The sequence below is a fragment of the Moschus berezovskii genome, chromosome 10, assembly GCF_049115385.1.
Source record: "Moschus berezovskii isolate FMDL1 chromosome 10, NW_MosBer_1.0, whole genome shotgun sequence".
Classification (NCBI taxonomy): Eukaryota; Metazoa; Chordata; class Mammalia; order Artiodactyla; family Moschidae; genus Moschus; species Moschus berezovskii.
In genome coordinates, this window is record NC_142469.1 from 59,963,790 (window position 1) to 59,984,162 (window position 20,373).

Below are 20,373 nucleotides of genomic sequence, written 5' to 3' on the forward strand. Positions count from 1 at the left end.
TCTCAGACCCTTCATGGGTCTTGAAAATCAGGAGAAACTGGTTACTGAAATAGGCCAGTAGCCTCCTACATGTCAATGTGGTAAAGCCATCGTTAACACTAACAGTTCTATGCCCCTGTACATCGTGTACTCATATTGAATAAATGTTCACCAACAGAGTAAGCAGGGTACAAATACTTAAATTATCTGTTTAAATTTAAACATCTGTTGTTAAAATAGTTTATAAGCTTTTAATTATTGAATAGATATTATATATATTGTCCATTGTCTACATTTCTTCTTTCTTCTATACATTCTGTCCCTTTGAGTGTTCCTTGAAGATTTAGGCTTCTTGAAAGACAAACTTACTATTTCAAACTTAAAGTGGATAATTAGTTACATATCCATTAGAAAAAATTACCCTAGGAACTACAAGGACTGAACTGACTATGAGGTTCATTAGCATGGGACTATTTTTGTTAATACTTTGGCCACTTGATACAAAGAGCCAACTCACTGGAAAAGACCCTGATGCTGGGAAAGAAGGCAAAAGGAGACAAGAGTAGCAGAGGATAAGATGGTTAGATAGCTTCACTGACTCAAAGGACATGAGCAAACTCCAGGAGATAGTGAAGGGCAGGGGAGCCTGGTATACTGCAGTCCGTGGGGTCAAAAAGAGTTGGACACAACCTAGTGACTGAACAACAATGACAACATTTATGTCAATGCACATTCATAAATAGCTGCATGGTCAAAACATTTGTGTTAAGAGTTAGAAGTAATATGGGAAGCAATGGAAACATGGTTTTTAAGGACATAGGTTATTTTTGTGCCAAACTTAGCCAAGTCATATGTCCATACATTTTGGCAAGGCATATTATTATTAAGCTGTAGTCTTTTTGATTTCTCTCTGGACACCTGTGTTCAGCAGCATGTTCATTCTTATCTGTCTTTTCAGTTATATTGTAAGCTGCTTGAGGTCAGAACCTATATTAAGTTTGTCCTTATGTCTGTAGTCATCCCTTCAGTTTTTGCCATACACCGGACCTTCAATAAGTGGAGGCTGAATTACACTCCAGAAAAACTGGGTCAAGGGAGTCTTAAGAGATGTAGTTCTCCTTTCAGTCAAATCTGAATCTTAAATGGTTTAAAGAAGGCCAGTTCCCAAGACAAGACTTCCTCCTAAGCTTTTGAACCCATCAGCCAGTGGTCTAACTTTCATCAACCCAGGCACTGTTAGATAAAGCAGTGTTGTTACAGACAACATCACTGAGTTATCCATCTACATTACCGTGTTACTCTTCCTAGCTGAAATTACACTGATGAGTCACAATCACCAAGAAGATATTTGAACGTTTATTTTTTAGCAGTAATGATGACAATTCCCCATTGATTTAGTCATTCATTTTCACTGATTTCTCTGACCATCAGTGAAGAAAAGGCTAAAAGTGCCAGAACTTTCAACTGTGAACTTGAAACTTGGTGCAACGAATTTATTTTTCCTGACCTCTTGAGCTATCCATAAACTATGGTGGAAAAACAAAAAACAAACAAAAAAACACCCAAAACACATGGATGTACTAACTTTATCTATGGTGGCAAATATCAAACATGCATAGATATTAAACTATAATGAACCCTCTATAAAAAAACTAAAATGGAAGTGTCCACTGATATACAATTACCATGAAAGAAATGTATACCTTATTATACCTATTAGAATTTATGATGGCTATTAAATTATTAAAGATTAAATAAAATTTTTTAAAGATTTTCACGTAGGCCAATGACAATTAAAATGTTTAAATATTTAAAATATTTCCCAAGTTCTAACCTGAAGATAGGATAGAGTAAGCAGAAAACCTTTCTTTCAACTATGATGCTTTGAGACCTAGGTATTTACTGAGGAAGCACAGACTTCATTTCATTTCATTTTCAGTTTTTTTTTATTTTAAACTGATTTGAAATCAGTCCTGAATATTCATTGGAAGGACTGATGCTGAAGCTGAAACTCCAATACTCTGGCCACCTGATACAAAGGATTGACGCATTTGAAAAGACCCTAATGCTGGGAAAGATTGAAGGCAGGAGGAGAAGGGGATGGATGACAGAGGATGAAATGGTTGGATGGCATCACCGACTCAATGGACATGAGTTTGAGTAAACTCCAGGAGTTGGTGATGGACAGGGAGGCCTGGCGTGCAGCAGGGCATGGGGTTGCAAAGACTTGGACACAACTGAGCGAATGAACTGAACTGAAAATAAAATAAGGAGGAAAACTAATGTTTATTTTATAAAAAGATATACAGCATGAAGTCAGGAGACATGGATCGTAGTTCTGTTTCTATTAACTACTTAAGAACCTGTGGTAAATTATTAGTAAAATGATGAGAATGGAATACCTTCTACATCCTCTAATTGACACCTAAGTTCTGTGATTCTTTCTAGTAAGAGTGTCAAGAATTCCATTTGCAGCTAAATGAAGAGTGAATTTCACAATCACATGTAAAATTAGAGAATCTAAATGTTTCTTTCCTATAGGAATTTAATTGTACACTAGAGTTGACCTTATGAGAGTATCACTTTGACAGCACTGTTGTAAAACTTTGGTTGAATCACCACGCTTGTTTTGAAATATTCATTTTGCTTCTTTGCTCTTTGAGAATGCTTTTTGTTAAATATTTCTTGAGCTATAGAATAAAGATGGAAAACAAAGTCATTTGTAAACATTTACGTAATCATTTGATACTTGCAAGAACAATGTCAGCATTTAGAATTCATAAAATTTGCAGCATTTTGTAATATACACTCTCATGAATTTGTAAATAAAATGCAAATATCCATATATATGAATAATACATCCACAAATATAAGTAGGAAATATGAAAAATATATATTAAGCTATGAAAATATTTTGTGTAGTTATCCCTTGAACGCATCATCTTGCTTTCATAAGACACTAAATCTTATGACTTAAATCATAAGACACTTGGTTGGCTCTTTATCTAATATTGTAACTTTAGGTGTGTGTATGTGTATTTTCTTTCAAGGTTTTGCTTTTAAAGTTGTTTAGAATTTCATTTAGATCAATCAGTTCACATAAAATAGCTTGCCTATAATCCCCAAGTCTTACTAAATAAAATCGAGGAGGCACTTCATTAAAAAAATTATATTTTTATTGCTGTAATTAAGGAGACATTTTTTAAAACGCAAGTTGGAAAATAGCTGTTGTCCCACATACCAAAATAATACAGCTTGTATTTAGTTAGCTTTACTTGAGTAAAGAATTTAATCAAGTATCCATTGGTATGTACCTGTTCTATCTCTCCCTTCTTGCCTGCTTTTCCTTCCCAGGCTCTCTCATCACCACACAGAAGCCAAAACACAATTTTCCATGGACCATTCAATTAACGGCAGTCTATTGGTGAAATAATCTATATCACTTTCACAATTTTTAATTTCTCTTTACCAATTTTTTATTTCTCTTTACTATTGTAAACATTTCATTTCAACCTAGCCCATTCTCTGGGTGGCATATAATTCCAAGAATTGTAAGATTCAACTCAAATGCAAAGATATGCCATTCAAATATTGGTATGCCTTGTCTCCGCATGCGCTGTATTTGTTTTTGCAGAACCTTAATAATGACAGTGACACTAAATTTAGGTAGATCTTCCTAAGTTTCAGCTCACCAAGAGTTATTAACAGAAATTTTGCCACTATTTATGACAGATTGATAATTTGCATTCTCACAGACAATTCTAAGGCCATTTTAATGTTGCACATTGTGCAAGCATACAACCTTACAAAAGGTGTGCACTTCTGACATTGTTTAGAAGTTGATGCTAAATAGAATAACATTAACACATATTGCTGTGAATTTGTCATTAACACAATTTTGGGCAATAACTGATAAAGTCAGCATTGTACTTGCTTCTTCCCTTTGTTCAATGGAAATTTATTTTTTCCAATAGAGCTTCATAACTGTTGGAGACATTGTATTAGTAAGAACACACTGTTATCCACTGTTATCCAAAAGGTAAAGGTATTTAGTAAAAAAAAAAAAAAAAAAGGATCTTTGGATTCAGCTCATAACCTACCTACTCCCTATCCACCTGATATGACCATGTGTGCACATTTGCAGTAATTACAAGTTTAAATAGTTTGAATATTATTCATAGTCAAGCACTAAATTTAACCAACTAAAATTTCTGAATGTAAGAAGCAATAAAGCCACTATTCATAGCTGCTCCTGACTTTAGATGCAGCTCAAAAACACACTGAAAACCATCCCTTGCCAGTGACTTGCTCAATGCATTTCTACCTATCTCTACACAAGAAAAGAGAACTAAAGGCGCAAATACAGTCTGAGTTAAATTTCTTAAAAAATCTCTACATTGTGTAATGCAAGATTTTAAGACAACCTTCACTAAATAAATTCTTCAGGTAATTGCTCACCTTTTCGTATTTCTTGTGTAAGCAGAGATCTGCCTGTTTAAGATGAGGTAGCATTCTCTCTCCCTAGACTGCAAGAACAAGAATGCCAACTGGATTCTTATTTTCTCAAAATTATTTAAAATAATAAAAAACAGTTATCACCAAGAAATTTATATTCACACACACTACATACTCAAATGGGACACCTTTTAAAGTTTCTAACATCTATTTCTGCATACTCTTATCTGCATTGCTTCCAACTCAAGCCCTATGACCAAGGGTTCTAGAGAGTAAAATATACTGAAATTAATACATTTCATTACTTCTTTGAAAATTCAATCAAAAATTGTGTGGTGGTAGTTTTGTTTGTAAGATTGCAATATAAAAGGAATCAGGAGCACACATTTTAGTGTTTAAATCGGTTCTCCCTGCATCATTCATAGACTCATCACCTTAATCATATTATTCCCTCAATGAACACAATTCCCTTTTTTTTTCCTCAGCCTCATCACCTTCATTGAACACATCCTTCACCGAACATAACTTCCTGTTTTTCCCCTCAAACCAACTAGAAATACTAAAACGTTAAACATGGTTTTGGAAGAAAGGGCTGATGCCCTAAGAAAACTTCTACAGAGATTGTCTGGACGCTAAGATACTACTCAACACCTGAAGCACCCAGATAGTGCAGAGGCTTTTTAATACAACGTTTTCTGATCTTCTTATATCCCTCTTTCAGCCACTAAACCCAAAATAAAATAAGGGTTTTGGCTCATTGCAAACTCAAAGGAGATTTTAAAGGGTGAGGATAATGCTGTTCTCCCCTCTTTCAAGAAAAAGCTCCTTATTCTCGAGTTGCTGGGCTTTTTCTGCTAGTGTTGCAACCCAGATTCCTCACTCAGTCAGGTGCACGGTTCTCAACCTGAAATTAAGACAGATTCCAGGGAAACAAGTAAAACAGGGGCGGTCCCAGTCCCCAACTAAAATGCCTAGATCTAAATGAATGCAAGGAATCTGAGCGACGTAAATAGTTGTGCTCTTTAAAGTAACAATAGCAAAAAGTTTAGTCGCAAAAGGTTTGGTTTTTGCCTTTTTTTTTTTTTCATGTTTGATCATCCCCTAAACTGCCCCGGTGCTAACAAAAACACAAAGTAACTGTACAGATGCCAGGGTCTGTACAGATGCCAGAAAACTGTCCGTATCAGTTTTTTGAAGTGACAGAAAAAGCTGGAGAGGTACCACCGTTTCGAGGGAATAAGGTCAGAATTCACCGGTAGAACCCTTCGCTCTGCGAAGAAATACGGCGGGACTGTAGGACTGTGGAGCCCGGCTTTCGAAAAGGAGGGAAGGTGGGTCAGGGGCGTACTTTGTGAGAAAGGCTTTGTCAGTGCGAAACCAGGCGCAGGGTGGCAGTGGGGGGCGTCTGCGGGCTGCCAGAAGCGGGAAATCAAAAGGGGGCGACGCGGGGACGATGGGGGCTGAGAGGACCCTGATGGGGTGACCGGAGGGTCAGGGCCATTCATGGCTGCTGCGAAAGTGGGAGCTCTGGGGATGGAAGGTGAAGCGGGGACAGCGAGTTGCCCCAGCTGTCCTCGGGAGGGAGAGGGTTCCCAGCAGGTGGAGTTGAAATCAAAAAGCCCCCAGGGATCAAGAAGCCATGCTCTCCGGAGACCCCCGCCTGGAGGTTGAGGAATCACAGCAAGTGGTTTGGGGGGTAACCCCTAATGCCAGAGGTTCGGCTGGCTGCCCGACCGCCCGACCCTCTGCGCTTTCCAGGCTACTCACCGGTCCGGGGTGGAAAGCGCCATCCAGGCGCGTGTAAGGGCTGCGCGGCGCAGGCGGCGGGCAGGGCCGAGCGGCGGCAGCGGCGCTGTCCTAGGAGCGAGACTGGAGCCGGGGGACGCCGAGGCGGCGACAGCGGCGGCGGGGGCGCGGGGAGCTGCGGGCGGGGAGGGCGGCGGATCCGGAGCTGCTGCGCCGCGCGCGCTCTCTGCCCATCTCCGGCTCGGCTGAAGCGGCTACTGATGCCGCCGCTGCGAGGGAGGGAGACGCGGGGGAGGGGAGGAGGCACGCGGCACGGAGGGAGGGACGAGAAGGGAGGTGCGGGGGAGCAAGGGGAGAGGGGAGACGGACTCCCAGAGTGGGGAGGAGGGAGGGAGGGGCGCGCGGACCCCGCCAAGGTTCCCACCAGAAGGGCTCGGGGAGGAGATGTCGCTGAGGAGGAGTACGGTCTGCCCCCCGCCGCCCCGCTCCCCTCCCCTCCTTCCCCCTTCGCGCCCTTTCCTCGGGCTCTTCCTCCCGCGGCTTGGGCTGGGGGTGGCCAGGCTCGGCGGCAGCCGGGTCTTCGGCGCGCTGGTGGGAGTGCTGAGGCCGAGAGGCGGCTGCGCCAGCTCCCGGCGCCGCCGGCCCGAGGCACCTGTGCGCGCACGCACCGCCGGCAGCCCAGTTGCCGCGGCTCCCTGACTCGGATCCGCCGGCGGTCGCCTTGCCTCGCTCTCCTTTCTGGTCAGATTACGATCATGCCTGTGCATCCATGACATCTGTGTACTCCCCTATTGCTCTCTGCTTCCCCGGGCGCTCTTTGGCACAGGGTGTCCGGCCAGAAGGAGCCGCCGGCGGGGAACTCGATGCAGGCAACCGTCGCCAGCTCCTTGGAGCAGTTGCTTGGGCACGGGTGGCAGTGTTTGCCTCCTGGGTTGACCAGCTAATGAGGTAAAAAAAAAAAAAATATATATATATATATATATAAATATAGTAGTAATCCTCTGACCCTATTTCTTGGGACCATTCTCAGTAATCTAGTAAGGTTTCAGTATGAAGGGTCTTGGCTGTCATCCTCTCTTTTCACGATATCCTAAAAAATCAGGACATGACTTAGCCAGTTTAAGCGAAATATTTCTAATTTTTTTTTTAATTGCAGAGCTTTTTGTTTTTATTCACATTCTCCTAGAATTGGCTTTGCTTTCCTGTTAGGCTTTGCTTTGCTTTATTAGACTGTGAAACAGTCCTGTTTATTCGCAAACTGCAAAGACTCGCATGAAAACAGATACTGTAGCGCCTGTACGCTCGAGATCCAGAGGGTGAATCCACACTTCGGTGAATGGACGTTATTGACTGATTTCCGTGAACTGTATTTAGTTTCATAATCTTCACCTGGTAGTTGAGGATAGGCAGGGAGCAGGTGGATTATATGCGTAAAAGATATGATTAGAAAAAAATGGTCTCCTAAAACTCTCCTCGAATAATCTAACATGTAAAGTAGCCACATTACTCCCTGTGAAAAGTTTCTGATTTTTGTTTATATGTTATTCAAATTATTAGGCTTTTAGTTACTTAACCTTTTCTGTTAGAATAAGTGAAACAGGTATTTTATTTTACCTAAGTATGTCTAATACAACATGCACTCAGGTTAAAATAGGTGCACACTCAATTGTAAACGCAGTATGGAGAAACATTTTTATTGCAGTAAGTGATACTCAAATACTGATGAAGAGCCTCTAGCTTTTCCCACATACATTCCTGTGAGAAGAAGAAATGGTGATAAAGTAGTACTAGATGGTATTCTAAACTTTCTAGAATCTGTCCTGCAGAGTTTATCTGTTAATGGAAATATTTGGTTTCACATCTATCTGATAATCTGAATGAGAGAAGCACCTCCTCAGGGAACAAGAGATCTCAAACTCTCCTAACACACCGCATCTTTAAAAAACCTGTTACTGTCTCCAGATGTTCACTGTTAGACCATGCAAATTCACCATATGCTATTCTTTAAAGAAGACCACAGGAAAGAAATGGTTGGTGAAGACTTACAGCTCATTTGACTCTCAGGTCTTCTCAGTTGTGTCTATATTACAGAAATTTTCAGGTTTTTTTTTTTTTTTTCAAATAGGAGTAGCTTTCTGGGCAAAGAGTGGTTTCCGAGAATTAAATCTCTATTTTCTTTCCCCTGTTTTAGGATATTCCTATTCCTCCTATATTTGATTGTGAAACTATAAGAGCAATATCTGTATAATCTCATTTTGTGGTTGTAAAAGGTAAAGAAAAAATGCAAACTAAAATGTCTTAAAGCCAAACAAAGAAAACAGATAACTTATAAAGCATAGCAAGATAAGCTTCTAACTCCTTACTCCCATCCACTTGGTCAACCAGCGACAAGACTAGGATGATAGAAGATGGAATGACATCGCAGTTCTTCTGCTGGAGGACCTGAATTTAAATTTAGATACTTAGGCTGGGTGTAAACTGTCCTGTCATCTCTACCATTGCATTCCTTCCCTTTTGTGTTTCTTTCCCCTTCTATGTTTTTATGAGTGTTGCATTGTGCTATGACATTGTTTCATTTACTTACATGTTGCATTACAACCTGGGAAGCCAAGTAAATAATTAAAACACAAAGCTTCGTTTTAAACAATGACTCTTTGTGTTTACTTAGTTGAAAACAAATACATTAAAATTTTCTGAAATCAGAAAGAGCAAAGACTCCATCCTTTAATAAATACTGCACTGGTTTCAAAGATTGGTTGGCAAAGAAATGTAATGTATCTGTTTATTGAACACATATTTGATAAGCATGCCTTGTGGGCAGGCAACGTGTTTGGCTTCACAGCTATCACAGTGGAGAAACTTAGTAACTGTGCCTTTGTGAAGCTTAGTCTAGTGATCCAATAAAAGTGCTTTATCACTAAGAAAGGTGTTATGATGAGTATGATAAGTTTTAAACCAAAGGAAAAAAAAATATTTTTTAATTAACTTATAGACATTAACAAGATTAAAGGTAAAGGAATATAGACCCTTTGCAAATTCTAGATGGCTATTTTCCCCTCTCCTTTCCGCAGGAAACGAGAGGAGAAAAATTTGCCTTGATTAATTATGAGTGATCATAAAAAAGAATGGGAACAGTATCAACACAAGAATAATATGGGAGAAACATATAGAGGAGCACCAAAATGACCAATTGTTGAATAACACACACCATAATAATGTTGCCATGGAGAAGTTGAAACACTTGTTCTCACATTCTGCCATGAATTTTCATAAGGACACAATGAAGGGATTGCTTCTGTGAATGAAAACTACAAGGCTTTAGGCAAGAATTTCCTTGGGTGGGGTTGAAGCTGCAATAGAAGATGATGACCAAAAGCTGGTAAAACTTAAGTAAAAAGTAAAACTAAAATTATAACATTACAAATTAAGAATTAATATGGAAGAACATACACTGAGATAAACATTGTAAGGGAAAGAGCACATAGAATAAGAAAGACTAGTAAAAGGAACTTGAAATAAAGAGATGAACAGGATTAGAGAGAATATGAGAGATGGACAAGACAGGAAAAAACAAAAAAATACAAATTATGAAAAAGAATAAATCTTCAATATTATAAAGAAAAAACATTCTTGAAGTGAAAGACTTGAAATTTCATTTTTAAAGGATACAGTGATCACTAAAAAAAATTGTCACCACCAAGATGTATCATAATACAATAACTAGAATGTAAATATAATAAAGAATCTTTGGGATTGAAAGAGATGAAAAAAGTAATCACTAACTTACAAAGGAAAATATTGAGATTGTCTTCAAGATTCTTCACTATAACAAGATACTCAAGTCCACAAAATGCCAGCATAAGAGTTAAGGCATTTCCTATTTAGCCAGTCCTTCAAATATCATATCTTCCCTGGTGGCTCAGAGGTTAAAGCGTTTGCCTCCAATGCAGGAGACCTGGGTTTGAACCCTGGGTTGGGAAGATCCGCTGGAGAAGGAAATGGCAACCCACTCTAGTATTCTTGTCTGGAGAATCCCATGGAGGGAGGAGCCTGGTAAGCTACAGTCCACAGGGTCGCAAAGAGTCGGACATGACTGAGTGACTTCACTTTCACTTTCAAATATCATAGTTGTAAACAAAGTTTGAACATCCAAGAACTAAGGGAATGTTATTCTCATGAACCTATCTTCAGAATAGATCATGAATTTTAGCTTCTAAGTGATAAATGGAAGTGATAATCTTGGATCAAGGACTGGTTGTGAGCATTGAATGTATTTAATTATTGACCTGAAATACAAGAATGTAAGAATTACAGCAAAATGATAGAATTTAAATCTCATAAATGCAGACAATATAATAATATATATTTAAACAGAATTTGGATGAGAAGGGCAAAAAGAAAAAGATAAGATATAAAGGCATTGATTGTATAATGCTGGAGTCAAAGAAAAGCATTCAAAGGGACAAATAAGTGGTCTAACATATTTAACAATACAAGAATAAACTGTAATCAAGATAATATTGAATGCTAATTTTTATCATTACTTGTTTTAGCAAACTAATAGATACACTGTAATAATGGAAAATGCAGTTGTTTTTGCATAAGTAGCAAAGACATAAAAACATCAAAGAATAGACCACAAACACTGAGAATACACATATATAGAAAGAAATTTTAAAAACAGATCACAGAGTGAAGGAATTTTATGAAGTTAAAAAGCAAAAACCTAACATAAAATAATATAGCAAAACTAAGAGTAAACATATCCTTAATATTATTAAATGTGAATAAGATTATCTCATCCTCTGTAAAAAAGTAGACATTTTAGATTGGATAATGAAACAAAATAAAAATTTATACCTACAAGATAACTCAGAATATTATAAAAATAAAAGATAGGCAAACATAACAGGCAAATACGTACTCTTGATTGGAGGCTAGGTGTCATACAAACCAGAAACCCATTAAACAAAATGAAGGATAATTTATGGTTATAGTAATAGGTACTCTCATATGCATACAAAAGAATTATGAATGCATATGTCTGGAGAAGAGAATGGCCATCCACTTCCGTATTCTTGCCTGGAGAATTCCATGGACAGAGGAGCCTGGCAGGAATATCTATGTACCAAACAGTAAAAAACCAACATAACTACAAGTTGACCAAAAAGTTCGTTCTGATTTAAAGCCTGAAGGAACTTTTTGGCCAACCCAACATATCAGAAATTATACACATACAAGATAGCATGAAGTACACTATTAGTAGGAGCCTTAATACTTTTAATACATGAGAGTCCACATGTACAGACAATAAACAAAAGATATTAAAGATTAAATATTGTATACTCTTTCCAGCTCTAAATTACTTAGGAGCATCAATGGAAAATTCTAGCTAAAATATTAACAAATAAACCCTAACACATTAATTGATTAAAAGAGTATTAAAAGAATAAGATGTCATCACCAAGTGTGATTTTTTTCTCAAAAATTTAAGGGAAACAACATTTCTATACTAGAAAATTTATTAAAATACTTCATCACTTCCCTCATCTATAAAATAAAAATAAAATATCAGTACCCACTTTATCGGAATTTTTACAATGATTTAAAGAGTTATTGCACACAAAATCTTTAGCAAGAGTGCCTGAAATATAGTCAGCTCTTCATAAATGTTATCTGTTGTGTTTATCAGCTTTCAAAAGATATTTCAAAATGATTATGCTTATGATAATAATATAAATCTTGTTTTCATTTTCTTGAATAACAAACTCATGTTGATTTATTAATGTTGCATTCTCATCTTTTGTCCCTTCTCCTCAGGGTTTTCATTATTAATTTTTAGGTCCTGTGTTCTTTTTGTATGATTATTAAAATACTGCTAAGCATTAAAATCAATTTGCAAATTCCAAGTGTACTGAAAACTATCCATTTAAAAATAATTTTGAATTATGCTACTAATATTTAAGTGCATTCTCTCTCTTTTTTAATAGACTTTATTTTTTTGAGAAGTTTTAGGTTCACAGCAAAATTGACCAGAAAAGAGAGAGTTCAGTTGTATCTGTATTCCCATCTTACACATACCCTCTGTCACTATTTACATTCTGCACCAGAGTGGTACATTTTTTCCAAATGATGAACTTATACTGAAGCAGAGTTATCCCAAGTCTAAAGTTTACATGAGGATCCAACCTTGGTGTTGCACATTCTGTGGGTCTAAGAACTGTGTAATAACGTATGTCCACCAGTGGAAAATCATGCAGAATAGTTTCACTCCCCTAAAATCCTTTGTTCCAACTATTTCTCCCTCCTTCTTCCCTAACCCCTGGGAAGCACTGACTTTTTTCATTTCTTTTGCCTTTTCCAGAATGTCACACAGTATATGTAACCTTTTCAAATGGACTCCTTTTACTTAGTAATATGCATTTAAGGTTCTTCCCTGTCTTTTCATAGCTTTTCCGTCCCATGAATTCTATTTTTTAAAATATTAAGGCTGTTACTAGCTTTGGTTTTGCTAATTTTGGACTAGTATATCTTACTATATATGTGTGTGTGTGTGTGTACATCTATACACCTCATTTTTCAATACCTCTTGTTTAATAAATGTCTGAAGGATGAGCTGAGGCTGCAACTCATAATGCAAATATGGCCAAAGTGTCTTTTTGTTTTTCTGCTTTAGCCTGTAATGGATCAAATCTCAACAAGAGACTAAGAAAATTTGTACTCTATTGATAGGTTCTTTCCAATATTGCTAGTGTTAGTCTAATTTTTATTTCTCTTTAAGTAGCCACTCTTTTCTCATTGTTCACTAGTGGGGATATTGATTTATTTCTGTTCTTCTCAGAAGTGTCACTTGAATGTTTCATACTATTTGACACTTGGTAGGCTTTTTCCAGGGTTTCCCTGGTGTTCAGATGGTAAAGAATCTGCCTGCAATACAGGAGACCTGTGTTTAATCCCTGGGTCAGGAAGATCCCCTGGAGAAGGGAATGGCTGCCCAATCCAGTCTTCTTGCCTGGAGAATTCCATAGGCAGAGGAGCCTGGTGGGCTACAGTCCATGCGGTTGCAAAGGGTTGAACACAACTGAGCACCTAACACACACACACAGGCTTTTCCATGTGAAAATAATTAAATCTTTAGTTCTAGGAAATTGTTACCGATAATTTTTTAAAACACTTTCCTGTCTGTTTTTTTTTTTTGTCTTCTATGAATTGTCTTAGACAGATATGAATAAAGAGTTAATATAGCCTGTCTGATCGCTCCATTTTTGTATACCTCCATGTAAGTCTTGTTCCATGACTGACCCAAAAATGTCTTTGAATGTGGCTGTTAGAAAGCTTTTCAAGTTAATGATGAAAGATATTCTTTTACACACCTAGAAGAGTGGACTGTGTTGCTTTTTCTACCTTGTCAGGATTGCCTTTGCACAAAAATTGAGATTGACGATGTGTACCTGGTGTCATTTTTTTTGATGCTGGGTTTCAATTATCATGATTGGTTACTTAGCAGGATATGCTTATGTGACATCCCCCTTAAAGCCTCAGACATTGAAGCCTGGAGTGGATGTTTTACTTGAGCAGTAACCACAGGTTACTGTGGTTCACCACTAGAGACAAAATACATTCCGTGCTGAGGCATAGAAAGACTCAGTAGATTACTCATGATCTCTGGACTCCATCCATTGCATGCATTTTTCATACTACTTCTTCTGTGTAACCTTGTGCTATAATAAACTCTGAAAGTGACAAGTGAAGTCACTCAGTCATGTCCGACTCTTTGCAACCCCATGGACTGAAGACTGCCAGGCTCTTCCGTCCATGGGATTTTCCAGGCGAGCATACGGGGCTGGGTTGCCATTTCCTTCTCCAATAATAAACCCTAACCAAGAAAAAAAGGCAAAACTCTTTTTGGAATTCTTTGAATCAAAAGTGTGGGGTATAGAGACCTCCAAAACAACAAATGTTGAGACATTTGAATCAGCTTCTATTTCCTCTCAGACTTCTTTCAAACTTATCTCTTTTTATCCTTGCTATCATTTGAAATTATTTCTTAATTTGATTTTCTAGTTTACCAATTTTACATGTAAATAAATCTGGTCTTCTACTTATCCTATCTATTGAAATGTTTTGTTATTGTTGTTTATTTTAATAATTATATTTTCCTTTAACAAGGTCTTGATGTGGTTCTTTGCAAAATTTCTTGTTCTTTTGCAAAATTGCTTCTTCTTGATTCATAGTCACTGTTCTTGCTACATCATTTACTATTCTTGCTTCATAGATATGATTGCATACTTTATCTCTGTGTAGACAATATATATGAGCATTTAAAGTTTTTTCAGATTATGATGTTATCATTTCCATGAGAATAAATTTTTCTTTTGTTGAGAATATGACCTCTTTTCATAAGCTGTTGTCTGATGGCTGTGATATAATATGCTGGAAAATAGCTGTGCCTTAATTAATTAATTAATTGATAGTATACAACTGACAAGGTGAGAAGTGATGGTTTTCTGACCATCCAAATCTAGGCTACTTAGTGTGGCATTGCTTCACCCTTGGCTTTGGAAGGAAGAAGTTGGGAGAAAGTAAGAGGGAGGAAATTGTGGTTTTTGGCTGCCAGGTTTGAATGGCATTGAACACCAGTGTCATGAATTCAGTAACATCTCAACCACCAGAAAATCTGTGTACAATTCGCCCTTGCTTATATCTGTATTTTCCTTAATATTTTCTTATTCATGTGAATTTTCTTTTTGTCTGTCTTTCAGCATTATGTTTTATGAGAATATTTAATATATATTAACTTATGCTTATTTAGATCCTTCTTAATTACCAGGAATATATTGAAGCTGTTCAAATATCCCTATGGACATGTCATTTACCAAATCTCTCTAATTTTTTTTACAGCTTCTTGTTTGCCCTATATTGTCTCACTGCTTCAGGCAAATGTGATATGGAATAGTTACCACTGATTGTTTTCCACAAATACCCTGGGGAGAAGAGTCTAATACAAAGATTTCTTTGTATTAGTGTGAGCACTGAGTCAGGGTAAATAAAGAAAACCACTGTGATTTTAACTGCCAGGCAGATCAACTCACTAAAATGTCTCTGGTCATGGGATTCCTACACAATTTACCTTCACTAGTTTCTGCTAGGCTGCTGATTTTCAGTTAGTAATGTTACAAAGCTGTTGGTTTCCAGGCCACTGCAAAGCTGGAGAGAGGAAATTTGGAACAGAAGTTAAAATGTGACAAAACTCTTATGTGGTTCAACCATTTTTATTCTTAAATAACTGCTCTTCAGATTGTTGTAAGCCTTTGGTTAATTTCTAAATTTCTGAAAAAGTTGATTTTCACAGTTTCTGACTATGCTTTCATTACTTTTTCTATTGTTTGATGAATAGTTCTAATAAATACTAACCGCTGCAGTGAGTGAGTTGGTATTATTTGAAAATCAGTTGAGTCTGGTGTGTTTCAGATTGTTTTATGCCGATCCTTATCAATATAATTATCTTACAGTCAAATTTATTTATAAATTGCATGGTTCTACTAAGAAAACTATTTCTAGATTCTAACCAATACCTGACAAATATCTCTATACACACACATATATATACCTGTATATGTATATATATATATTTAATTTTATTTATTTCTGGTTATGCTGTCTACTTATATTTTATGTATATTTAACCTTATTAAAATTATACCATAATCATTAAAATGATCTATTACACTGTATTATAATTTAATTTTTTAATTTTTTTGTGTGGATCTTTTACACCATCTGGAGAACATTGTCTGACGCTTGTCTGGTATTTTAGAAATAGTGAGGTGTATATATTCTAATAGTGCACTTATTTATTCACTCTTGAAAGCACTCAATTTAAAAATGAGCAGTGATACGATTTTCTAACCAATGGCAAGAGACATGTATGTTCAAATACATACACAGAGATAGCAAAAGAACCTCTATTCCAATACATTTTTTAAAAATGTATTAACCTGCCTGAAAAGTTAATCTGCTCACAGTACATAATAAATTTAATTAAGTTGCTTCTTAGTATAGTTTCTATTTGAGCCAAACAGTTGTTGAATTCTTGAAACAGGTTCATAAAATTTCAGATTTCCAAGAAACACAATTGTGAGTCCTGAGACCATTTTTCTTGTTTTCTTGTGAAATCTTCCAAGTGAATACGTAACCATAAGGGTAAATATGGAAACACAGAAAAGGTAAGTAGGACAAAGTTTTAAAAAAATATCTACTGAAATAAAAAGTAAACACCAAAGAGCTGCAATTGAAATGACCAATTCAGATGGTGTCTTTGTAAATATCACCCAGGCTCCAAAAGTAGAACTAATAACTCTTTGCTCTTTCCATATTACTTTTTTCACAATTCTATCTTGCTATGAATCACTGCCTTCTTTGTAGTATAAAGAAGTTATCTCCCTTATGAGACTGTGAGGACTTCAGAGGAAAAACCTATTGTTAGGCATATTTTTAATGCTCTATCTCTAATAAATAGCAGAGGTAGTACTTTAGGAATATTTGTAGAATTAAACAATAAATGCATATATACTTGATAAAGGTAATTCAATAATTCTTTGCTAAAAATTAAGAAATTTACAGTTTAAAGATGGTCTTACAGCTATGAAACTCATGCTTAAATGTTAATATAATTTTTCCTATGAATAACCTACTTTTTCTACATCAGTGACTATAATACTGTAAAAAAGCATTGTCATTTATAAGCATGATATTTGTGGGAATGAAGGTTGGGTTAACTGGTGGAGGTGATGATGACCTCATGCTAACTAATTTGAAAATTTTTGTGATTTGTGGTTCTGACAAGTTAGAATGAGATATTAACAGAAGAAAGTTTTTAGTTAATATCTTTTTCTAGAGTCAGAAATATATTAACTGTAAAAGAAAATTATATACAAATTGAAGAATATATAATACAATTAAATTACCTTCAAGGTCCCTCCTAAATTTTGAATATTTGTTTTAGATCTCTTATATTAAATGAAAACTAAGTTCAGCTTAAACTGTATTTAGTAGAATTTTTAAGTAACTGGAATCTGTAGGACTTGGGAAAAGAGGAAGGACACTGAAAGAGTGAATTATGTTCCCTTCTTAGAAGATCAGAAATTGACTAACCTTGAAATTTAAGGCTTGCATGAAGCTAATTATGGGGGTGGGTGAAAGGACTATAACTTAGTTTGGGTAGATTGATAAAACTGGATTTACTATATTAGAGAAACAACTGGTCCATTGTATGTTAAGACACATTCTCGGCCATCTTCACTTCAGATTTTTTAAACTTTATTGTAACAACAACACAACAGTGATAAAAATTCATAATATACTGAGCTTCCTTTTTATGACCAGTGCTCTGCTAAACATTTACTGCTATCTCCTTTAGTCCTTGTTATTGTACTCAGTTGTATCCAACTCTTTGTGACCCCATGGACTATAACCTGCCAGGCTCTTCTGTCCATGGGATTTCCCAGGCAAGATTACTGAGTGGGTTGCCATTTCCTTCTCCAGGGGATCCTCCCCATCCAGGGATAGAACCTGTCTCTTGTGTCTCCTGCACTGATAGGAAGATTCTTTACCATTGCAACTTCTGGGAAGCCTTCTTTAGTCCTTACAATTGTCCAGTGAGGCTGACATTGGAGAGTAGTTCTTGTCTTTCATTTGACAATTTTCTTTACAACTGAGTAGCTACTCTTTCCAGGAGAGAACAGTACTGAAGGGAAAGTTGCTGGTCTCACTTCCATCCTGCCCTTTCACTCACTTTTCCTTATGGGAAGAGAACTCATATTTCTAAGCAGTGAAACTAGGGAAACTCATGTGAGGATAGTGTCTTCTGAGGACTTCCTGCTTCTCGTGTCCTGTATGGAAATTAGTAAAACTGTTCCATTTGCTTTGTTTAGTTGAGAGTAATAAACTACTTATTTTGACTTTAGAATTTAATCAGTGTTTTCTGATCTAGATTACCAAGATGAAAATAGATACTCTAAAGTCTAACTTACTCCTGGGTATATTTTCTATTTAGATCTAATTTTAAATAATGAATATAAGTAGCTACATTTTAGGACCAGAAAAACTGATGCTTAGAGAGATTAAATCATGCTTAAGGTCATATAGCTTATAAAAGGTAAGTTGGTATTTAAAATACAGATCTCTCTGTATTTCTTGCTTTCATGTGCCTTTTGTAATCCTTCCACTCTGCCATCCTTGCCCTTCAGGCCAAACCCTCTAGAGAGAAAATTGGAGACTATGAATGTATAACATGTGCCTATACATAAATGTACTGTGAAATTTCCATTTCCAGAGTGTGCTGGCATAAAACTGTAACTATTGTTAGAAATAACCAGATTATAAAATAATTATATGAACATGGTGCCTTTTGTCCAGGTGAACATGTAAGTCATTTAGTCAATTCGAGTAGCCCTTCATTTTACTACCTAATGTGTGAATAAATAATATACCACGTGTAGACTAGATTGTCTTATTTTCAAGAAATAATCTGACTCTCATACTGTTGAATCATATTTGCAGTAAGATAATTTGGCTGCAGCACTTCACAGTGGCTGAAGAAAGACTAGAGTTGTGGTTCTCAGTCCTTCTGTTTCCTATGTTATGGGAATCAACCTAATGTCTTTCCACTGCAGTCTCCAGAAACAGAGCAGATGGCATAAGGACGTGGTTCAAAGCAGCAGAAATTACAGTTTCTAAGATATAAGAAGGGACTAGGACCTGCTATCCTTGAGGTAGGTAAGTTGAAGTGGTGTGTCTGACCTAAAAAAGGGGTTAAAAGACCTTAGACAATGAGGACAAAGTTGAGAGTGGGGCATGGAAGGGAATATTGAAGGGGAGGGGGAGATTGGTTTAGGGAAGTTATTAATAGGAAAAAGGCTGAAGAATAACAGTGCTAATTTAATTTCATTATTTTTTTTCTACCTTTAGAATCATTAGCCCACTTTCCACCTTTCCTTCTACCTAACCAGGGAATTAATGAACCTCTTCTGCCCTGGGGTTGCGGGAGGAGACACGATAGATGTTCTTCTCTGCTCTGGGTTTCAGAATACATCTATCACAGCAACAATAACAAACATATTTACTAAGGACTTAAACTGTGTAAAATTCTGAGAAGGTCTTCAGGATTTAATTCTATTTGATCTTCATAAAAACCTTGAGATAGGTGTTGTTATTATCCTCAGTTTATAGATGAGGAAACTGAGAGAAAGAAAGCATCAGTAACATGTTTTAGATCACATAGCCAATAAATTACTTGGTGTGCCAGGTGGCCTGATTCCAAGTTCTATATTATTAGTCATTATGTATTGCCTCCTCAGGAAGAAGAAATCACTAGGATAAAATATGAGTCTTTGTAGTTACAAGTCTTATCCTATGGGATTGTACAAGCAAAATTCACTATGGAGGCAAGGTATGTCAAAGATTGAAGTGAGGAGTGACCTCTTTCTTGATACCACCAGTTGAGACAAGAACTCTTCTCCATTTTCTGGGACCTTGTGTGACCCAAATCGAAAGAGTGAGTAACAATCCAGAAAATATCACTGATATGAAAATTTTTGAAGTAATCATGGTAAGTGGGGCTCAAATCACTTATAAGAATAATAAAGCAATGTGACACTTATGAAATACAAAATATTCTGGAGAAATTATTATCTATTATATTATCTAGTGGTATGTTATCTACTAGTATCTATTATATTAGTAGTGAAGGATATATATACAGCAGATCCTCCTTCAGTCTCCATACTGAGATTTAGATCTGCCTTTGGAGACCTAAGAGACTGAGTTCATTATGTGTGTGTTGTGTGTGTGTTAAGTGCTCAGTCGTGTCTGACTTTTGTGACCCCATGGACTGTAGCCCATCAGGCTCCTCTGTCCACAGAATTCTCCAGGCAAAAATAGAGGAGTGGGTAGCCGTTTCTTTTCCAGGGGATCTTTCCAACCCAGGGATTGAATCTGGGTCTCCTGAGTTGTAGGCAGATTGCTTACCTTCTGAGCCACCAGGGAAGACCTGGGTTCATTATAATAGCCCACAATTTTCTGTGCTTCCCTTCCACATCATATTGGCACATCACTAAGCAAAAAGTTAAATTCCAACAGAGTCTGATTGTGAAGAGAACTGCAAGGAGCAAATCAGAAAACAAAGTAACTATC